The 21,422-nt window shown below is 49.3% G+C and overlaps 1 long non-coding RNA gene across 1 annotated transcript; it reads right to left on the reverse strand.

Moving 5' to 3' along the window:
- Positions 1-10,249: 10,249 nt before the first annotated feature.
- LOC128347127 (uncharacterized) lies at positions 10,250-13,726 on the reverse strand. The gene is made up of 3 exons (XR_008317401.1): positions 13,615-13,726; positions 10,485-10,728; positions 10,250-10,334 (listed from the first exon to the last, which is right to left on the reverse strand). It is a non-coding gene; the product is annotated as an uncharacterized LOC128347127 (long non-coding RNA).
- Between the last annotated feature and the right edge of the window lie 7,696 nt (positions 13,727-21,422).

Consider the following 21,422-nt stretch of genomic DNA (forward strand, 5'->3'; position numbering starts at 1 on the left):
ATAGCAGTTGGCACCCCAAAACTAAAAACAAAAGCTGCCTTCTTAGAAGCTGGGGAAGGTAAGCCCTCTCCATCCCTCTGTTCTGCTTTTGACACAGAGAGCTTGGAAAGGACTTTCCTCCCCTGCCCTGCTCCGAGAGAAGAAGAAATCCAAATAGCAGTTGGCACCCCAAAACAAACAAACAAAATGTTGGAAGTTAAAGGACTTTGCGCTGTCTCTTTGTCTCAGACAGTGGAGGACAGACTAGTGAGTCAGAGGGCTAGAGGATCAAGACACTGGTCACCCCTTCTCCACTGCTCTGACACTATCCCTTTGAAATGTAGATTGCTACTCTTAGGGATGAGCTTCCTTCCTCTCTCTCTCTTCCCTACCTGTCCTTCTACCCTGCAACACGGCAAGCTCCTCTCCCTGCACCATGTGTGCAGAGAAGATGCAGAATCCATCTGCATCCAGCTAGATAGATAGATTAGAGATACTAACTCCTCACTTTCCTATCTAGAATGGAGTTCCTTAATAAATGCCTTATATATTGATTTGAAACTATGAATTGGCTCCAAGTTACTTTACTCTCAGCATACACGCATGCCTAACTGAATTCCGCTGTGTTGTGCCTCTGTGCACTCTGCTATAATGAAAAAGGGATTCTCTCACCACAGAGAATTTCCAACAGGTTATGGGAGCCCAGTATTTTGAGCTGCGTGTACTGCAACTAGAGAGTTAGGTTTGTTCCAGGAGATCCAGTGAGATCTAGCGTGGACACTTTGAATTGCTAATCTACAGCAACTGCCTTTTTGGAGCCAGGGAGAATGGCTACTTACCTAGAGGGAAAACTCAAGCTGACTATCTTGAAGGCAGACAATTATTTGGAATGGAAAACCAGATTGAGGCTTGCACTGAAAGCAGGAGGACTCCAAAAAGTTACTGAGGAGGACCCCCCCGCAGCAGGAACCACAGCTGCTGAGAAGACTGCCAGACAAAATTGGCTGATCAAGGATGCGAAATCTCAAGCCCTTATCACAGTTTCTGTGAGTAAAAATTATCTTTACATGATATGTGATCTTGGAACCTCAAAGGAAATGCTAAGCAAGCTAGATTCCTTGCATATGAAGAAGGGGTGGGCATACACCTTTAACTTGAGAAAGAAAATGCAGGATCTCCAGTATAAAGATGGGGACAGTTTTGCTACATATATGGGATTTCTGGAAGATTTCTTTTTTCAGTTTAAAGCAGCAGGGGGTAATTTACAGAGAGTCAGAAGCTGGAAGCTCTGTTCCTAAGCATGCCCCCCAGCTACAGCAGTGTAATTGGCCAATTCAAAACCCACACCACTCTAAGCTTTGAGAAAGCAGTGGAAACGTTATCTTCTGAAGCAAACAGAAGAAAAGTTTTGAATTCTCACTATGAAAGTGAATTGGCAAGTAACTTTGCTCTTAAAGCAACAATTGATCATTCCAGAGGAAATTCCAACACAAAAGCTGTCTTCTTAGTCTTCTTCTTAGGAAGGCAAGCCCTTCCCTTCCCATCCCTCTGCCCTGGTGGGTAAGGGCTTTCCCCTGCTCCGATGCAGACCAGATAGCTCCCCCTGCAGACAGACGGGAGAGCTCCTTCTGTCCTCCAGCGTCTCTCCAGCACAGCAGCACCGACTTTACATACCTTGTCCTGCTTCAGGTCGCGATCCATCGCCGCCAGCACTCCTTTCTCTCATGTCATTCCTGCCTCTAATTCAATTTTTATGACAATGAATTAGTGCCAAGGAACAACAAGAGAATGGGAGTTCCTTTGCTTGGACACATTTCTCCTCTCCATCATCATCAGCACACAGTAGTAGTATCCGGGAGGCGACAAGTGCATTGCTAATGACAGAATGGGGGGAAATGCACCTCCCCCCATCCTCCGGCACATGCACAGTGCATGCAGCTGAGCACTGATCTCATCCTCATCCCGCGCTCCTACTCCTTTCTCTCAGCTCTCATCTCCATTCCGGGAGAGGGTGAGCTCTTCTTCCCCTTGGACGTGGCAGCAGCAAGAGGACAGCAGCAATCCTCCTCTTCTCACTGCCCGAGAAGAATAGAGAAAGTTCAGTGGGGAAAAGCTATCACAGCACTGGAATACGACTCACTTTGGCTTCCGAAGACTCCCGCTTTCCCGTCCCGGGCTGGCGCATCAGGAGAGGCTTTTCCCGAGAGGCTTCAAAGTGGCTGGCTGGAGGAGCTGCCTTGGGGTCCACCCTGCAAGGCAAGCACAAGAGGACTGGGGAGAGGTGTTGGGAATCCCTGGTCTGTACCCCAACATTAGACCCAGAGGTACCAACCCAGAAGTAGACTCACTCCTCCCCTCAGTCACGTGAGTGAGGAAGGATCTTCAGGTCAGAGTGAGGAGAAAGGGGACATGGGGAGCAAGAGCACATGTGTGCACGTGCGCGCACACACAGGGGCCCCATATGCATGCATCCCCCTCCATTTCTGCTAACTTCCTGAAATTCTTGGGGATGTGAAATTTTATTTGTTTATTTTACATTTCTAAGAGCATTATCCTGCTCTTGCTCCAAGGAGCCCAGAGTGGTGTACTACGTACTTAAGTTTCTCCACACAACAACCCTGTGAAGTAGGTTAGGCTGAGAGAGAAAAGTCTCTCAGAAATGGGGAGATACCAGGCATAAAATCACTCTCCGTGTGTGATTCTGCTGCTCCCTGTGACTGAGTGAGGAAGAGGGGAGAAAGAATTTCAGAACGTAAGCAAAAACCCTACTTCACAGGGTTGTTGTGAAAGAGAAACTCAAGTATGTAGTACACCATTCTGGGCTCCTTGGAGGAAGAGCGGGATATAAATGTAGGAATAAAATATAATAAATAATAATAATTATATATCTGAACTAAAACCCAGCACCCTCCGCAAATACATTCCCCCGCCCTCCCAGTGCCCTGACCCAAAAGCTCAAACGGAACAGATCGGACAGCAAGTCTAACTTGGGTTGACACACACACGCGTTTCTGTGGCTTCCTTGCAGCTACATCCCTCCCTATATGTGCTGCTGCTGTCGGCATCTGTGTGATATGTGGCCCCGGTGCTTGGCTTTAGGAACATAGGAAGCTGCCATATACTGAGTCAGACCATGGGTCTATCTAGCTCAGTATTGTCTTCACAGACTGGCAGCGGCTTCTCCGAGGTTGCAGGCTGGAATCTTTCTCAGCCCTATCTTGGAGATTACCTGATGTGCCTTGTAATCCCCCACCCCCGAGTTACAGTACTACCTGCATAATATACTTCATAACCTTGTGGGTTTCCAAATCCTTGTGTGTAAATCTTTGTAGATATACAGGTGAAACTCGGGAAATTAGAATATCGTGCAAAAGTCCATTAATTTCAGTAATGCAAATTAAAAGGTGAAACTGATATATGAGATAGACGCATTACATGCAAAGCGAGATAAGTCAAGCCTTAATTTGTTATAATTGTGATGATCATGGAGTACAGCTCATGAAAACCCCAAATCCACAATCTCAGAAAATTAGAATATTACATGGAACCAAGAAGACAAGGATTGTAGAACAGAACAATATCGGACCTCTGAAAAGTATAAGCATGCATACGTATTCAATACTTGGTTTGGGCCCCTTTTGCAGCAATTACTGCCTCAATGCGGCGTGGCATGGATGCTATCAGCCTGTGGTACTGATGAGGTCTTATGGAAGACCAGGATGCTTCATTAGCGGCCTTCAGCACCTCTGCATTGTTTGGTCTCGTGTCTCTCATCCTTCTCTCGGCAATGCCCCATAGATTCTCTATAGGGTCAGGTCAGGCGAGTTTGCTGGCCAATCAAGCACAGTACACTGTATACTTTTCAGAGGTCCGATATTGTTCTATTCTACAATCCTTGTCTTCTTGGTTCCATGTAATATTCTAATTTTCTGGGATGGTGGATTTGGGGTTTTCATGAGCTGTACGCCATGATCATCACAATTATAACAAATTAAGGCTTGACTTATCTCGCTTTGCATGTAATGCGTCTGTCTCATATATCAGTTTCACCTTTTAATTTGCATTACTGAAATTAATGGACTTTTGCACGATATTCTAATTTTCCAAGTTTCACCTGTATCATGTACAAACAACCACTTTGTATATAATTGTGCTTTGGCAACGTACTGTATGCTTTGGTAGTTTGTTGGTTCAATTAAAAAAAATCTTGTCCTATTAAAAAAAATAAATCTTGTCCTATCTTGGAGAAGCCAGGGAGGGAACTTGAAACCTTCTGCTCTTCCCAGAGCGGCTTCATCCCCTGAGGGGAATCTCTTGCAGTGCTCACACATCAAGTCTCCCATTTAGATGCAACCAGGGCAGACCCTGCTTAATTATGGGGACATGTCATGCTTGCTACCACCAGACCAGCTCTCCTCTCCTAACGGAGCATAAAGACGACGAGTACGCACCATTCTTCCTCATTCATTCTTGGTGTGAAATGTGTCCAGGTGTGAGGAACCTGGACACATTGAACCTCATTTTTGAGTGTACAGCACTGTTCCCTCTAAGGTGTGCGTATGTGCACGTGCTCACACACTTTTGATGTCTGCTCAGTTAATTTTAGATCCCGCTCAGGTTGAATCAGGAAGGCCCTACACTAAAGGCATGTGCGCACACACTCTTTTGATAATGCCGCCCAGGACAAAACTCATTCCACCTAAAGATGGGAAAAATGAGAGAGAACACTAGTGTACAGCTGGGAGGAACAAACCCCTAACTTTTAAAGAACGAGTGGTTTGTTCACTTGAACACATGTCTGAAACTGCTTAACTTTCTGCACAGTAGAAAGAAAGCAATATCACTAGAATAATTTCCCTGACACAAAGCTTTACATCAAGAGAGTATTCCAGACTGCAGTTACTATAAAACCTTTCTCCCTGCCCATAAAATCAGGAGTTTTGTTATCCCTTCTAAATGTGTTTAGCATTCAGTGGGTACAATCCTACGCAGACATAGTTGCTCCATTGACCTCAGAGGAACTTACTTTTGTGTAAACATTAAAAAAGGCTGTAAAAAGCAAACCAATTGATAGGTAATTTGTCTGAAGCCATGCAGTCCTTTAGCATTATAAAGGTAAAGTTGGGCCATCCAGTCAGTGTCAACTCCTGGTGACCACAGAACCCTGTGGTTGTCTTGGGTAGAATACAGGAGGGGTTGGCCGTTGCCTCCTCCCACACAGTGTGAGAGGATGCCTTTCAGCACCTTCCTATACCACTGTTGCCCAATATAGGTGTGGAAAACATAGCAGCAGGGATTCGAACCAGCAACCTCTGGCTTGCTACTCAAGTCATTTCCCTGCTGCTCCATTAGGCAGCCTTATAGTAGCTCCTTTAAAGCAAACTTCAAGCCCCAGGAGGAACTCATGCTTGGACTCACATGGCACTATAACTTCCCAGTACATTTCAGTCAAAGTGTTCTTATTTATTGCTGTGAATTTTGTTTGTTTATTCAGAAGTGCGGTGGCCTCTGCATATGTGCATAAATTCGGGATGAACTTTATTACCTCTCTAAAGACAAGTTCAGCTGCTTGGGAGCTTGACAAGCCTAGAGGACCACAGTGGGGCCGCCTGGCGCTTCGTGAAAAGTGACAGGAAAGGAACCTGTTCATTCATCTAATTGTGAGGGGGACTCTTGCAAACTTTGGCCACCATTCAGATCCATTTTGCTAGACAGACCAAGGGTCTGACTCAGTCTACGGCAGCTTCCTACCGGTATGTTCCTCTTTTCCTACGATGGCTGCACTTCCATACCGACCTGCGTCTTGGGCCGGTGGGAGCAGAAAGGAGGTGGCCGAAGGAGCTCCCGCCTTGTTGAACGGCACCAGGGACACGTGATATCCGGCCCCAGAGACGTCAATCGCAAACCGCGTTCCATCCTGGAACTGGAAGGTGTCCTGGTCCTTTTCACAGGCACAAGGCAGCAGAACCAGCGTCAGGCTGTAGCTCACGTCTCCTTGCTCCACGCTGGGCTTCTGCAAAGGGGGCAGAAAAGGGGGGCATTTCTGAGAGACCGGCTCTTCCTCCCAGCTCACCTCTCTGGCCAGCTTCCTGCTGGAGAGGGGTTTTTTTGGTGATGAGCCCAAGAGCTCTGCCGGGGGGGGGCCACTCCCTCGTCTTGTTCACGGAGGGCCCTGCAATCGCATCGGGCATCTCTGTGCTCGCCCCGGGTGATGAGCATGGGACCTCTTCTGGGCAGGCTTTGGATCGAGACACCAGCAGCTAACTAACAACATGAACGATGACTACGGAAATGAGCCAGCAGTTACATAAGCAGGCATGGCGAGCTCAGAAGCCACACTGGTCTCCAGGGCTCTTTCCAGAGCAGACCCTGCAGCGGGGTCACGGAGGATCTGGGAAGTGTGCGTCCACACTCCCTGCGTCATGACACCACAGTCCCTACGGACAGCAGGGGGCCATTCACATTGCCCATGCCTTGCTGCGGATTTAATCGCAGCGCTAGAGAGCGAGGACGTGGTTTGTCCGGCGTAAGGAAGTTGCCGTTTTTAGACTGCTGCTCCCCCTGCTGGCCACGTTTACAATGCGGCTTGCCTGAACGGAGGCATTTGCTGCTGTTGAGCAGCTAGGCTGGAAAGCGCCCCGGGGCCCATTCCCAGCATGGAGACTGGAGTCCCGCACTCTCTTCTCCATCCATGCTCCGGCCGGGAGTCGACCTGCCGTGGGCTGCCCCAGCTGGGGCCCCGGAGCAGCCTCCTAGGGCAGCCCTCTGAACGGAAAGTGGGGTCTGCAAGTGTCCCAGGGGGGAGCCTGGTCTGGCCTGCTCCGAGGGTGGGGCTTGGGCCCTCCAGCCTGCTGCAAGGTGTGGCGGGGGGGGGGTCAGTGTTACCTCCCACTCCAGGGTCACGTTCCTCAGGCCGTCCTGCCCAAGAAGGGGCTCCACCGTGACATTCACCTTTGGGCTTTGGAGGATTTCTGGAAGGGGCAACAGTTTATCCCGGGGGTTTCTCTCCCCAGCATTGTAGCCCAATTCTCCTCCACCTCCTCCTCCCCCTTGCATGGGGCTATTCCCAAGCTCCTCTTCAGGGCTGGGTCCAGAGGCAAGATCCGCCACACACCCTCTGGAGCTTCTGCCTGCCTCCGTCCTTGACTCGCAGACAAGCCTTTGCCCCTCCCGACCCAGAGAAGGGCTGTGAGGACCGGCCCAGGCTCCCTCCCGGCCACACCAAAGCAGCTGCAGGAGGAGGAGGAGGAGGAGGAAGAGCAGCTGGGGGGGCGTGCCCAGAGAAGAACTCACCTGCCGGGACCCAGACAGATCCGCTCCAGTCACTGCTCCAGTGGGAGGTTTGGTACCGGACCTGCACCTCGTAGCAGATGTTTCCCTCCAGGTAACAGGTGACTAGTAGGGAGAGCCGTGGATAATATCGCAGTTATGCCACAAGGGGGCACCAGACGGCAGGGCCCAAGGATCGTGGCCCGGTGAGTTGCCCAACAGCCGAATCAGTCGCCAAAGGCGGATTCTCCGCCCGCTCTCCTGTTTGCACCCGTGACCGGCCCACTGCCTTGGGGAAGTCCCCACTGTTGCTCCCCCCAGCAGCGGCATGCTGAGGGAGACCGTGATGTGGTTCTCTAGGATTGATTGAGGGCTGTCAAGTCGACCCAGAGAAGGGCTGTGAGGACCGGCCCAGGCTCCCTCCCGGCCACACCAAAGCAGCTGCAGGAGGAAGAGGAGGAGGAGGAAGAGCAGCGGGGATCGTGGCCCGGTGAGTTGCCCAGCAGCCGAATCAGTCGCCAAAGGCGGATTCTCTGCCCGCTCTCCTGTTTGCACCCGTGACCAGCCCACTGCCTTGGGGAAGTCCCCACTGTTGCTCCCCCCAGCAGCAGCATGCAGAGGGAGACCGTGATGTGGTTCTCTAGGATTGATTGAGGGCTGTCAAGTCGGTGTCGACTCTTGGCGCCCGCACAGAGAGATCCTCTCCAGGATGATCTGCCTTCACTTGGCCTTGAAGGTCTCTCAGTGGTGCATTCATACACCGCTGACTTCTCTCCTTTTAAAGCTGCCTAAGCCAATGGCCATCCCTGCACCTTGTGGCAGTGGGTTCCATGGGTCGGCTGTACACAGGGTGGAGAAAGCTCTCTTTCGTCCCTCCTGTATCTACTGCCAATAAGTTTCATGTAGTGACCCTGCATTCTAGTGCTCTGCAAAAGGGAGAAGACCTTCCCACAAGCTGCATTCTCCACCCCACGCATGATTTTACAAATCATGTTCATGCCCCCCCCCATCGTCTTCTTCCTAAACTAAAAAATACCAAATGCTGTTGATGTGTCTTTCCTCTCTGAATCTCTCTAGTCTTGTTGAAGGCCACCTGAGCTAGTGTCTGTAATCTTGTGGCAGTGAGTTCCACAGGTCACATATGTATTTTTATGAGTCGGGAGTAAATGGGGACTGGGGGTGATAGGGACAGAGGGAGCTGCCATATACTGAGTCAGACCCTTGGTCCCTCTAGCTCAAAATTGTCCACCCAGACTGGCAGCAGCTTCTCCAAGGTTGCGGGAAGGAATGTCTCTCAGCCCCATCTTGGAGAGTAAAAGCTCTTCTGGAAAAGTTTGTATGGTTATTTGCAAAAAGACAAGAGTATCTCTTCTAAACAGCAATGGGACAAATTATGGAAATGGACGTTGGACGTAACCTCCCCCCCCCCCCCGATTACCTGATGTGCCTTGTAATCCCCCACCCCCGAGTTACAGTACTGCCTGCATATACTTCATAACCTTGTGGGTTTCCAAATCCTTGTGTGTAAATCTTGGTAGATATATCATGTACAAAGAACCACTTTGTATATAACTTTGCTTTGGCAACGTACTGTATGCTTTGGTAGTTTGTTGGATCAATAAAAAAATCTTGTCCTATCTTGGAGATGCTGCCAGGGAGGGAACCTAGAACCTAGATGCTCTTCCCAGAGTGGTGGCTCCATCCCCTGTCGGGAAGACAATGGGGACAAGTCATGCTGGCGACCGCAAGACCAGCTCTCCTCTCCGGATTTCAGCTCAGTCACTTCAGTGAGTCCCCGACCCAGTCCTCCGGCCCCCCAGGTGGTCCACCAGCCCCACTGGCATGGGGACGGAGAGTCCCCATGCAAGCGCGGCACGGGTGGACCACCAGTCTCGGCAGTGTCCTCCCTCCCTCCCGTCCCCCCTCAGTTGCGGGCAGGCAGCCCTGCCGTACTAGCACCGACCGAAGCAAGAAGACGAGATGGAGAAGCAATCTTTTTTCGGGGGCCGCGGGCGGGGCGGGGCGGGCGAACAAGATGCTGCCAGAGGGCTGCTTCACTCCTCAAAGAACGCACAACATGGAAATTCCACAGTATGATCACGCTGTGGATAAAACTTTTGTAGGGCATCCAACTGCCCTAGACCTCACACCTACCAAGAGGGAGAAACTGCATAAATGATCAGCTCACTGGGCTTTCTAATCCTAACCTCAGAGCATTAATAAGTCGAACACTCATGGAATTTCTTGGTCACAAACCCTGCATGATAAGCATCCTCATTGAAGCCGAAATTGTTGTCGTTGTCGTCCTCTCGGTAGAGTCAGACTCTCTGCTGCAGGAGGTGTTGCTGCTGCTGCTGCATGCGGCTCGGCGTGCGGGTCTGTAAAGGTGTGGACAGGAGAGGGTGGACAGAGAGAAACTCCTCACACACATACACAACACTAGAACCCCAATGCAAAATAAACTTGTGGAATTCTCTGCCACAGGATGTGGTGACAGCCCACAACCTGGATGGCTTGAAGAGGGGTTTAGAGGAATTCATGGAGGCCAGGTCTATCAATGGCTACTAGTCTGTGGGCTATAGGCCACCTCCAGCCACAGAGGCAGGATGCAGGGGAGCACTGACAGGAGGGAGGGCAGGCACACACCTCTTGCCTGTGGGCTCCCCGGAGGCATCTGGTGGGCCACTGTGTGAAAGAGGATGCTGGACTAGATGGGCCTCCTTGGGCCTGATCCAGCAGGATTCTTCTCATGTTCTTGTGACCTTCTGTATACAAAGCAGGATCTCTGCCACTGAGCTCTTCTGACCCGGATTTAAACGATCAGAGATAAATGTATGAAGCTGGCTTAAACCGAGTCAGACCCTCAGTCCATCTAGCTCAGGATTGTCTACACTGACTGGCAGCAGCTCTCCCAAGGTTTCCAGCCCTAGGGAGGGGGTGGGGGTGGGATGCTGCCAGGGAGTGAACCTGGGACCTTCTGCTTGCAAAACAGATGCTCTACCTCTGAACTCCGGCCCCATTTCAATGTGTGTACATGGCTGGATCTCTGTTGCTTCTCAGGGCAGGACTCGGGGTTGACCAAAAATCTGAAAACAAGCCAAAAAATGCCCAAATAAGCCAAATTAGACCAAATTTAGCCAAACGCCCAGAGCGGGGGCGTTTTGGCCTTTGGGGGGCTCTTGGCTGCTTGTTTTGGTTTGCCAAGTTTGGCAGGCAAGGGACGGTCCTTCTCTTACCTTGTCCTGCTGGAGCCAGCCATGGCTTCTGGGGAGCGTTGTTCTACATCCCTGCCAGCTCCCCATCCAGGACCGCAAAACTAGCCCGCCGTGGTGATAGTACTTTCTCTCAGTTTTCTCTGAGACACTGGACTGGACTCCCCTTTGATGTGGCAGCGGCAAGATGAGGTGGCTCTTCTGAATTTTCTTCTTCTTCTTCTTCTCCCCCAGGCAGCATGCACTTGTGTGTGTGTCTTGGCTTTCTCTGTGGAAGGGAGGAGATGGGGACACCATGAGAAACCAGACACACTCGTGTCAGTCAGCCCCAGACACCCCACAACCCCTCCCCACACACACACACTCTCTGAGGTCATGAGGCACATTACCTAACACAGATGGCAGCAGCAACATAGCATTTGTGGGGGGGTGGGGGGGTGTTAGCAAGTTTGGCAGGCAAGAGATGCTCCTTCTCCCTTGCCCTACTGCAGGTATGGCAGTACTCCTCTCTCATTTTGCTCATGCTTCCATTTACTCTGACACTGAAATGGAAACATTGAACAAAAAGAGAGTGGGAACTCCTTTGCTCGGGCACATTTCTCCTCTCCATCATCACACAGTAGTAGTAGTAGTAGTAGTAGTAGTAGTAGTCAGAAGGGAAGGCAAGTGCTTGTATGCCCTTTCCTGCTTGTCTGGCGCAAAAGGAAAATACAAGCACTCTCCTCCTCCTCCGCACGCAGAGCACTCCACTGGTCCTGGTCCTCATCCCTTGCTCGTACTCCTTTCATTCATTTCCCGCATCACCAAATTCCGACTGACTGGATTGGATTGGCAATGAGAGAAAAAAGAGAATTGAGCTGTGGATGGCAGGGGGCCTGGAACCCAGGAACAAACGAACAAACAGAAGCTGCCGTCTTAGGAGCTGGGGAAGGTAAGACCTCCCCATCCCTCTGTCCTGCTTTTGACACACAGAAGATGGAAAGGGCTTTCCTCCCCTGCCCTGCTCCGAGAGAAGAAGAGATCCAAATAGCAGTTGGCACCCCAAAACTAAAAACAAAGCTGCCTTCTTAGGAGCTGGGGAAGGTAGGCCCTTCCCATCCCTCTGTTCTGCTTTTGACACAGAGAGCTTGGAAAGGACTTTCCTCCCCTGCCCTGCTCCGAGAGAAGAAGAGATCCATATAGCAGTTGGCACCCCAAAACAAACAAAATAAAAGTTGGAAGTTAAAGGACGTTGCACTGTCTCGTCTCAGACAGTGGAGGACAGACTAGTGAGTCAGAGGGCTAGAGGATCAAGACACTGGTCACCCCTTCTCCACTGCTCTGACACTATCCCTTTGAAATGTAGATTGGTACTCTTAGGGATGAGCTTCCTTCCTCTCTCTCTTTCCTACCTGTCCTTCTACCCTGCAACACGGCAAGCTCCTCTCCCTGCACCATGTGTGCAGAGAAGATGCAGAATCCATCTGCATCCAACTAGATAGATAGATAAGAGATCCTAACTCCTGACTTTCCTATCTAGAAGGGAGTTCCTTAATAATTGCCTTATATATTGATTTGAAACTATGAATTGGCTCCAAGTTACTTCACTCTCAGCATACACGCATGCCTAACTAAATTCTGCTGTGTTGTGCCTCTGTGCACTCTGCTATAATGAAAAAGGGATTCTCTCACCACAGAGAATTTCCAACAGGTTATGGGAGCCCAGTATTTTGAGCTGCGTGTACTGCAACTAGAGAGTTAGGTTTGTTCCAGGAGATCCAGTGAGATCTAGCGTGGACACTTTGAATTGCTAATCTACAGCAACTGCCTTTTTGGAGCCAGTGAGGATGGCTACTTACCTAGAGGGAAAACTCAGGCTGACTATCTTGAACGCAGACAATTATTTGGAATGGAAAACCAGATTGAGGCTTGCACTGAAAGCAGGAGGACTCCAAAAAGTTACTGAGGAGGACCCCCCCGCAGCAGGAACCACAGCTGCTGAGAAGACTGCCAGACAAAATCGGCTGATCAAGGATGCGAAATCTCAAGCCCTTATCACAGTTTCTGTGAGTAAAAATTATCTTTACATGATATGTGATCTTGGAACCTCAAAGGAAACGCTAAGCAAGCTAGATTCCTTGCATATGAAGAAGGGGTGGGCATACACCTTTAACTTGAGAAAGAAAATGCAGGATCTCCAGTATAAAGATGGGGACTGTTTTGCTACATATATGGGATTTCTGGGAGATTTCTTTTTTCAATTTAAAGCAGCAGGGGGCAATTTACAGAGAGTCAGAAGCTGGAAGCTCTGTTCCTAAGCATGCCCCCCAGCTATAGCAGTGTAATTGGCCAATTCGAAACCCACACCACTCTAAGCTTTGAGAAAGCTGTGGAAACGTTATCTTCTGAAGCAAACAGAAGAAAAGTTTTGAATTCTCGCTATGAAAGTGAATTGGCAAGTAACTTTGCTCTTAAAGCAACAATTGATCATTCCAGAGGAAATTCAAACACAAAAGCTGTCTTCTTAGTCTTCTTCTTAGGAAGGCAAGCCCTTCCCTTCCCATCCCTCTGCCCTGGTGGGTAAGGGCTTTCCCCTGCTCCGATGCAGACCAGATAGCTCCCCCTGCAGACAGACGGGAGAGCTCCTTCTGTCCTCCAGCGTCTCTCCAGCACAGCAGCACCGACTTTACATACCTTGTCCTGCTGCAGGTCGCGATCCATCGCCGCCAGCACTCCTTTCTCTCATGTCATTCCTGCCTCTAATTCAATTTTTATGACAATGAATTAGTGGCAAGGAACGACAAGAGAATGGGAGTTCCTTTGCTTGGACACATTTCTCCTCTCCATCATCATCAGCACACAGTAGTAGTATCCGGGAGGCGACAGGTGCATCACTCCCCGTTGCCCTGCTAATGACAGAATGGGGGAAAATGCACCTCCCCCCATCCTCCGGCACATGCACAGTGCATGCAGCTGAGCACTGATCTCATCCTCATCCCGCGCTCCTACTCCTTTCTCTCAGCTCTCATCTCCATTCCGGGAGAGGGTGAGCTCTTCTTCCCCTTGGACGTGGCAGCAGCAAGAGGACAGCAGCAATCCTCCTCTTCTCATTGCCCGAGAAGAATAGAGAAAGTTCAGTGGGGAAAAGCTATCACAGCACTGGAATACGACTCACTTTGGCTTCCGAAGACTCCCGCTTTCCCGTCCCGGGCTGGCGCATCAGGAGAGGCTTTTCCCGAGAGGCTTCAAAGTGGCTGGCTGGAGGAGCTGCCTTGGGGTCCACCCTGCAAGGCAAGCACAAGAGGACTGGGGAGAGGTGTTGGGAACCCCTGGTCTGTACCCCAACATTAGACCCAGAGGTACCAACCCAGAAGTATATGGAACCCAGGCCTGCGTCTGATTTCATTTTATATTAAGAAATGAATTAATGCCTGTACTCAGGGTGAACTGACACCCAGACCTCATGAACTGTTTATTCTGTGAAGGAAGAGGTGATCCAGCATTGGATTGTGAAATGGGTACTCAAAGCAGCACAAAAGCCAGGCCAGAACAATCAAAATGCCAAAATCTGACTCACTATCAGATCATGTCTGTGGAAGGGGCCAGAGGCTGATCTCCCCTTTCCTGTTGCAAGAAGTCTATGTTAATCCTCCTCAATGATTGCTCTGCTATACTCAATTGCCCTCTATAGAAATTCTACATAGGTATATACACACAAAGAAAACACCTATAGACTAATTCTTACCTTACTAACACCTTAACACCTCATGGGATCAGGTGGGCAAATCTGGGACAAGAGAAGATGCCCATTTGCAGCTCAGAGATGAAGATTTGCTATGGGCAACGTCCCCTCCTCAAGATAGCAGCTAACAGAAGATGAGATTAAGATCTTCCTGGACTGGGCTAATCTCCTGACTAATTAAAAGACATTATCCAGAAGGTAACAGCATTGTCACCTTTTGGGGACCCAGGAAAAGATGAGGAGATTTGGAATAGACTCTATGAGAGATCACAGGAAGATACAACTAGAGAGAATGAGGCTTACTGGACAAGGAGCTAGCAATCTTGTGCCAACCCTACAAGCAAGACTTGCTCACGAGCAATCCAGAGTTTGCTGCCCAAGCCGCGGGGCTAGAGGCAGGAACTCTTCCCAGGGAGAAGGGACTGTCTGTGACTTCTGCTGTGCAGTGAGAAGTCCAGACTTCACCAGCCACGGAGCTTCACTTTGCTCTGAGCAGCTGACCCCAGCCTCTTTGACTACTTGAGGCTTGCACCCCAGGCTCCTGTTCTCCAGCACCCGCATTTCTCCTCCATCTGAAGCCTGCATCGCTCTCAATTGTCCCAGCAATGAACACTTCCTTTGAAGCCTTCTTCGTGAACCTGGTCAGATGCCTAATTCAATGCACTGCCTGGCCTGCTCCCCACTTGCCTCCTCCTTACTAATCACTGCCCCCCTTCCGCCTCCTTCTCTCCAAATGTTTTATTAGGATTTGTTAGATAGCTGCAATTACTGATTGCACGCACACACACACACGTTAGTTAGGCACATTACACTACACTTTGAGTCGGAAACATGTTTTTTTATTCTGTCCCCATGAGCAACTTTTTATGATGAAGCCCATTGAACTTTCTGAGTGTCTCTCTCTCTATCTCTGTTTGTGCGGCCAGATCCTTCATGGGCACCATCTCCAAGAACCAATTCAGTATGTGTATGATGTGACTTGCCCTCTGAGCATGTACAGAGCACAAAACCAGGTGTAGCATACATAAAGCAAGAAGATCAAACTGAGCCAGTATCTGAGAACCTTCGATATCGTGAAGCATTGGGTAAGCTTTTATTCATTAGTACACTCCCTAGGCCAGGTATTAGTACAGCAGTTGGCTTACTTTGCAGAAAGACTGCATCATCAACAATAGTCCAGGACTGGAATGCAGTTAAGGGACTTGTTAACTATCTAAAGGGTACTGCAGACTTTAAGCTCAAGCTACCAGCTAACAGTCAACCAAAACTAGAAGCATATGTAGATGAAGACTGGGGTGGAGACCTATCAGACAGAAAATCCGCCAGTGGTCACATAATTTTCTATGGAGATGGAGCCATCAGCTGGTCAAGCACCAAGCAAGACATTAACAGCAGCAGCATCAACCACTGAAGCAGAATATGTATCAGCTGCACAGGGCTGTGTGATCTAGGTATAGATGTACCACAGCCCGGCCCATACCAGTGTATGAAGACAACCAAAGCTGCATTCAGCTCTCCAAACAAGAAGATGTAAAGAGGCGTCCCAAACATATTGATGTGAAGAATCATGTAGTGAGAAATCTGCAAAAGGATGGACTAATCATCAAGCTGATCTACTGCCCGACAAATGAAATGCTTGCAGACATACACACTAAGCCACTACACCAAGACCCTGCTTTGAAAAGTCTCCCAAGTTCTGGGACTGGGAACCTGGTCCCTCTCCTCGCTAATCAAAAAATTAGAAAGAGGTGGTCTCCTCCCACAACCACCTTCCTGCTTCCTCCTCGCTTGCTCTCTCACTCTGTAAGTGCACAGATTCGCTCCTCCCCTCAGTCACGTGAGTGAGGAAGGATCTTAGCAAGAGCACATGTGTGCAAGTGCGCACGCACACAGGGGCCCCATATGCATGCATCCCCCTCCATTTCTGCTAACTTCCTGAAATTCTTGGGGATGTGAAATTTTATTTCTCTATTTTACATTTCTAAGAGCATTATCCTGCTCTTGCTCCAAGGAGCCCAGAGCGGTGTACTATGTACTTCGGTTTCTCCACACAACAACCCTGTGAAGTAGGTTAGGCTGAGAGAGAAGAGACTCTCAGAAATGGGGAGATACCAGGCATTAAATAACTCTCCGTGTGCGATTCTGCTGCTGCCTGTGACTGAGTGAGGAAGAGGGGAGGAAGAATTTCAGAACGTAAGCAAAAAACCTACTTCACAGGGTTGTTGTGAAAGAGAAACTCAAGTATGTAGTACACCACTCTGGGCTCCTTGGAGGAAGAGCGGGATATAAATGTAAAAATAAAGTATAATAAATAATAATTATTATATATCTGAACTAAAACCCAGCACCCTCCGCAAATACATTCCCCCGCCCTCCCAGTGCCCTGACCCAAAAGCTCAAATGGAACAGATCGGACAGCAAGTCTAACTTGGGTTGACACACACACGCGTTTCTGTGGCTTCATTGCAGCTACATCCCTCCCTATATGTGCTGCTGCTGTCGGCATCTGTGTGATACGTGGCCCCGGTGCTTGGCTTTAGGAACATAGGAAGCTGCCATATACTGAGTCAGACCATGGGTCTATCTAGCTCAGTACTGTCTTCACAGACTGGCAGCAGCGGCTTCTCCGAGGTTGCAGGCTGGAATCTCTCTCAGCACTATCTTGGAGATTACCTGATGTGCCTTGTAATCCCCCACCCCCGAGTTACAGTACTACCTGCATAATATACTTCATAACCTTGTGGGTTTCCAAATCCTTGTGTGTAAATCTTTGTAGATATACAGGTGAAACTCGGGAAATTAGAATATCGTGCAAAAGGCCATTAATTTCAGTAATGCAAATTAAAAGGTGAAACTGATATATGAGATAGACGCATTACATGCAAAGCGAGATTAAGTCAAGCCTTATTTTGTTATAATTGTGATGATCATGGCGTACAGCTCATGAAAACCCCAAATCCACAATCTCAGAAAATTAGATTATTACATGGAACCAAGAAGATAAGGGTTGTAAAACAGAACAATATCGGACCTCTGAAAAGTATAAGCATGCATATGTATTCAGTACTTGGTTTGGGCCCCTTTTGCAGCAATTACTGCCTCAATGCGGCGTGGCATGGATGCTATCAGCCTGTGGTACTGATGAGGTATTATGGAAGACCAGGATGCTTCATTAGCAGCCTTCAGCACTTCTGCATTGTTTGGTCTCGTGTCTCTCATCCTTCTCTTGGCAATGCCCCATAGATTCTCTATAGCAGTGTTTCTCAAACTTTTTGGAGTCAAGGACCGCTAAATTCTTCGTGCAGAGTTTCAAGGACCGCTACATTCTTCATGCGCAGTTTCCCGGACCAGCAGTTAGTAAAGGGGTTTCAAGTCTATCTGTCTGTCTGTCTGTCTGTCTATCTATCAGACTTCTATACTGCCCAAAACTTGCATCTCTGGGCAGTTTAGAATGAAAATAATATAAGCATTAAAATAATTAAATTTGGAATCTTTTGCAAACATTGAATATTAGGGGTTCTTAACCTTGGGTCCCTCAGTTAAACTCCCATAACCCCCAACAACAATGGCATTTGGCCATTATGGCTCGGGATTATGGGAGTAGAAGTCCACCAACGTCTGGGTACCCAAGGTTGAGAACCCCTGAATCTAAAAGCCTGGGTGAACAAATTTGTCTCCAGTATGTCTGGAGTGGAGGTGCTTGTGATTACTCAATGGAGAGGGGATGCTGGGCCATTGGAAAAATTCAAAAGCTACATGGGGCCAATGAAAACAACATACAAGCAAGCCCCACTGATGCAAGAGGGAAACAGTGTTCCCTCTCAAGGCGCCTCGACCACAACAGGCAGCTGGGTTTCAATCAACCAACCTTTGGCTGCAAACAATGAGCATGCAAGAACCAGCAGCCCTTCAAGTGGCACCCACTGCCATACTTTTTCCTCCATGCCCCCGCATCGCATACAGTTTGAAGCTGTAAAGATAGGGAATAAGATAGCTATAGGAAGATCTCAGCAGCACGTGGAGGCAAGGCACAAGAAGGGTCCCATGCCTCCGTGATACTCTTCCTCTTCCGTGCCATGTGCAAAATTGAGGAAGTGAGTGCCTTGATTTCAGTTTGGGGGGGGTTGACTCCCAGTCAGGGACCGGCACTCAAGCCTTCGGGGACCGGCAGCGGTCCAGGGACCGGTGGTTGAGAAACACTGCTCTATAGGGTCAGGTCAGGCGAGTTTGCTGGCCAATCAAGCACAGTACACTGTATACTTTTCAGAGGTCCGATATTGTTCTATTCTACAATCCTTGTCTTCTTGGTTCCATGTAATATTCTAATTTTCTGGGATGGTGGATTTGGGGTTTTCATGAGCTGTACGCCATGATCATCACAATTATAACAAATTAAGGCTTGACTTATCTCGCTTTGCATGTTATGCGTCTGTCTCATATATCAGTTTCACCTTTTAATTTGCATTACTGAAATTAATGGACTTTTGCACGATATTCTAATTTTCCAAGTTTCACCTGTATCATGTACAAACAACCACTTTGTATATAATTGTGCTTTGGCAACGTACTGTATGCTTTGGTAGTTTCTTGGTTCAATAAAAATAAATCTTGTCCTATTAAAAAAAATAAATCTTGTCCTATCTTGGAGAAGCCAGGGAGGGAACTTGAAACCTTCTGCTATTCCCAGAGCGGCTTCATCCCCTGAGGGGAATCTCTTGCAGTGCTCACACATCAAGTCTCCCATTCAGATGCAACCAGGGCAGACCCTGCTTAATTATGGGGACATGTCATGCTTGCTACCACCAGACCAGCTCTCCTCTCCTAACGGAGCATAAAGACGACGAGTACGCACCATTCTTCCTCATTCATTCTTGGTGTGAAATGTGTCCAGGTGTGAGGAACCTGGACACATTGAACCTCATTTTTGAGTGTACAGCACTGTTCCCTCTAAGGTGTGCGTATGTGCACGTGCTCACACACTTTTGATGTCTGCTCAGTTAATTTTAGATCCCGCTCAGGTTGAATCAGGAAAGCCCTACACTAAATGCATGTGCGCACACACTCTTTTGATAATGCCGCCCAGGACAAAACTCATTCCACCTAAAGATGGGAAAAATGAGAGAGAACACTAGTGTACAGCTGGGAGGAACAAACCCCTAACTTTTAAAGAACGAGTGGTTTGTTCACTTGAACACATGTCTGAAACTGCTTAACTTTCTGCACAGTAGAAAGAAAGCAATATCACTAGAATAATTTCCCTGACACAAAGCTTTACATCAAGAGAGTATTCCAGACTGCAGTTATTATAAAACCTTTCTCCCTGCTCATAAAATCAGGAGTTTTGTTATCCCTTCTAAATGTGTTTAGCATTCAGTGGGTACAATCCTACGCAGACATAGTTGCTCCATTGACCTCAGAGGAACTTACTTTTGTGTAAACATTAAAAAAGGCTGTAAAAAGCAAACCAATTGATAGGTAATTTGTCTGAAGCCATGCAGTCCTTTTAGCATTATAAAGGTAAAGTTGGGCCATCCAGTCAGTGTCGACCCCTGGTGACCGCAGAGCCTTGGGGTTGTCTTGGGTAGAATACAGGAGGGGTTGGCCATTGCCTCCTCCCACGCAGTATGAGAGAATGCCTTTCAGCACCTTCCTATACCGCTGTTGCCCAATATAGGTGTGGAAAACATAGCAGCAGGAATTCGAACCAGCAACCTCTGGCTTGCTAGTCAAGTCATTTCCTTGCTGCTCCATTAGGCAGCCTTATAGTAGCTCCCTTAAAGCAAACTTCAAGCCCCAGAAGGAATCCATGCTTGGACTCACATGGCACTATAACTTCCCAGTACATTTCAGTCAAAGTGTTCTTATTTATTGCTGTGAATTTTGTTTGTTGATTCAGCAGTGCAGTGGCCTCTGCATATGTGCATAAATTCGGGATGAACTTTATTACCTCTCTAAAGACAAGTTCAGCTGCTCGGGAGCTTGACAAGCCTAGAGGACCACAGTGGGGCCGCCTGGCGCTTCGTGAAAAGTGACAGGAAAGGAACCCGTTCATCTAATTGTGAGGGGGACTCTTGCAAACTTTGGCCACCATTCAGATCCATTTTGCTAGATAGACCAAGGGTCTGACTCAGTCTACGGCAGCTTCCTATGTCCCTATGATGGCTGCACTTCCATACCGACCTGCGTCTTGGGCCGGTGGGAGCAGAAAGGAGGTGGCCGAAGGAGCTCCGGCCTTGTTGAACGGCACCAGGGACACGTGATATCCGGCCCCAGAGACGTCAATCGCGAACCGCGTTCCATCCTGGAACTGGAAGGTGTCCTGGTCCTTTTCACAGGCACAAGGCAGCAGAACCAGCGTCAGGCTGTAGCTCACGTCTCCTTGCTCCACGCTGGGCTTCTGCAAAGGGGGCAGAAAAGGGGGGCGTTTCTGAGAGACCGGCTCTTCCTCCCAGCTCACCTCTCTGGCCAGCTTCCTGCTGGAGAGGGGTTTTTTTGGTGATGAGCCCAAGAGCTCTGCCGGTGGGGCCACTCTCTCATCTTGTTCACGGAGGGCCCTGCAATCGCAACGGTCATCTCTGTGCTTGCCCCGGGTGATGAGCACGGGACCTCTTCTGGGCAGGCTTCTGGGCAGGCTCCATGCTCCGGCCGGGAATTGGGCTGCCCCAGCTGGGGGCCCGGAGCAACCTCCTAGGGCAGCCCTCTGAACGGGAAGTGGGGTCTGCAAGTGTCCCAGGGGGGAGCCTGGTCTGGCCTGCTCCGAGGGTGGGGCTTGGGCCCTCCAGCCTGCTGCAAGGTGTGGCAGGGAGGGGGGGGTCAGTGTTACCTCCCACTCCAGGGTCACGTTCCTCAGGCCGTCCTGCCCAAGAAGGGGCTCCACCGTGACGTTCACCTTCAGGCTTTGGAGGATTTCTGGAAGGGGCAACAGTTTATCCTGGGGGTCTCACTCCCCGCTCCCCAGCATTGCAGCCCAATTCTCCTCCTCCTCCTCCCCCTTGCATGGGGCTATTCCCAAGCTCCTCTTCAGGGCTGGGTCCAGAGGCAGGATCCGCCAAACGCCCTCTGGAGCTGCTGCCCGCCTCCGTCCTTGACTCGCAAACAAGCCTTTGCCCCCCCCCCCCCCCGACCCAGAGAAGGGCTGTGAGGACCGGCCCAGGCTCCCTCCCAGCCACACCAAAGCAGCTGCAGGAGGAGGAGGAGGAAGAGCAGCGGGGGGGAGGGGGGCGTGCCCAGAGAAGGACTCA

The sequence above is a fragment of the Hemicordylus capensis genome, chromosome 2, assembly GCF_027244095.1.
Source record: "Hemicordylus capensis ecotype Gifberg chromosome 2, rHemCap1.1.pri, whole genome shotgun sequence".
Taxonomy (NCBI): Eukaryota; Metazoa; Chordata; class Lepidosauria; order Squamata; family Cordylidae; genus Hemicordylus; species Hemicordylus capensis.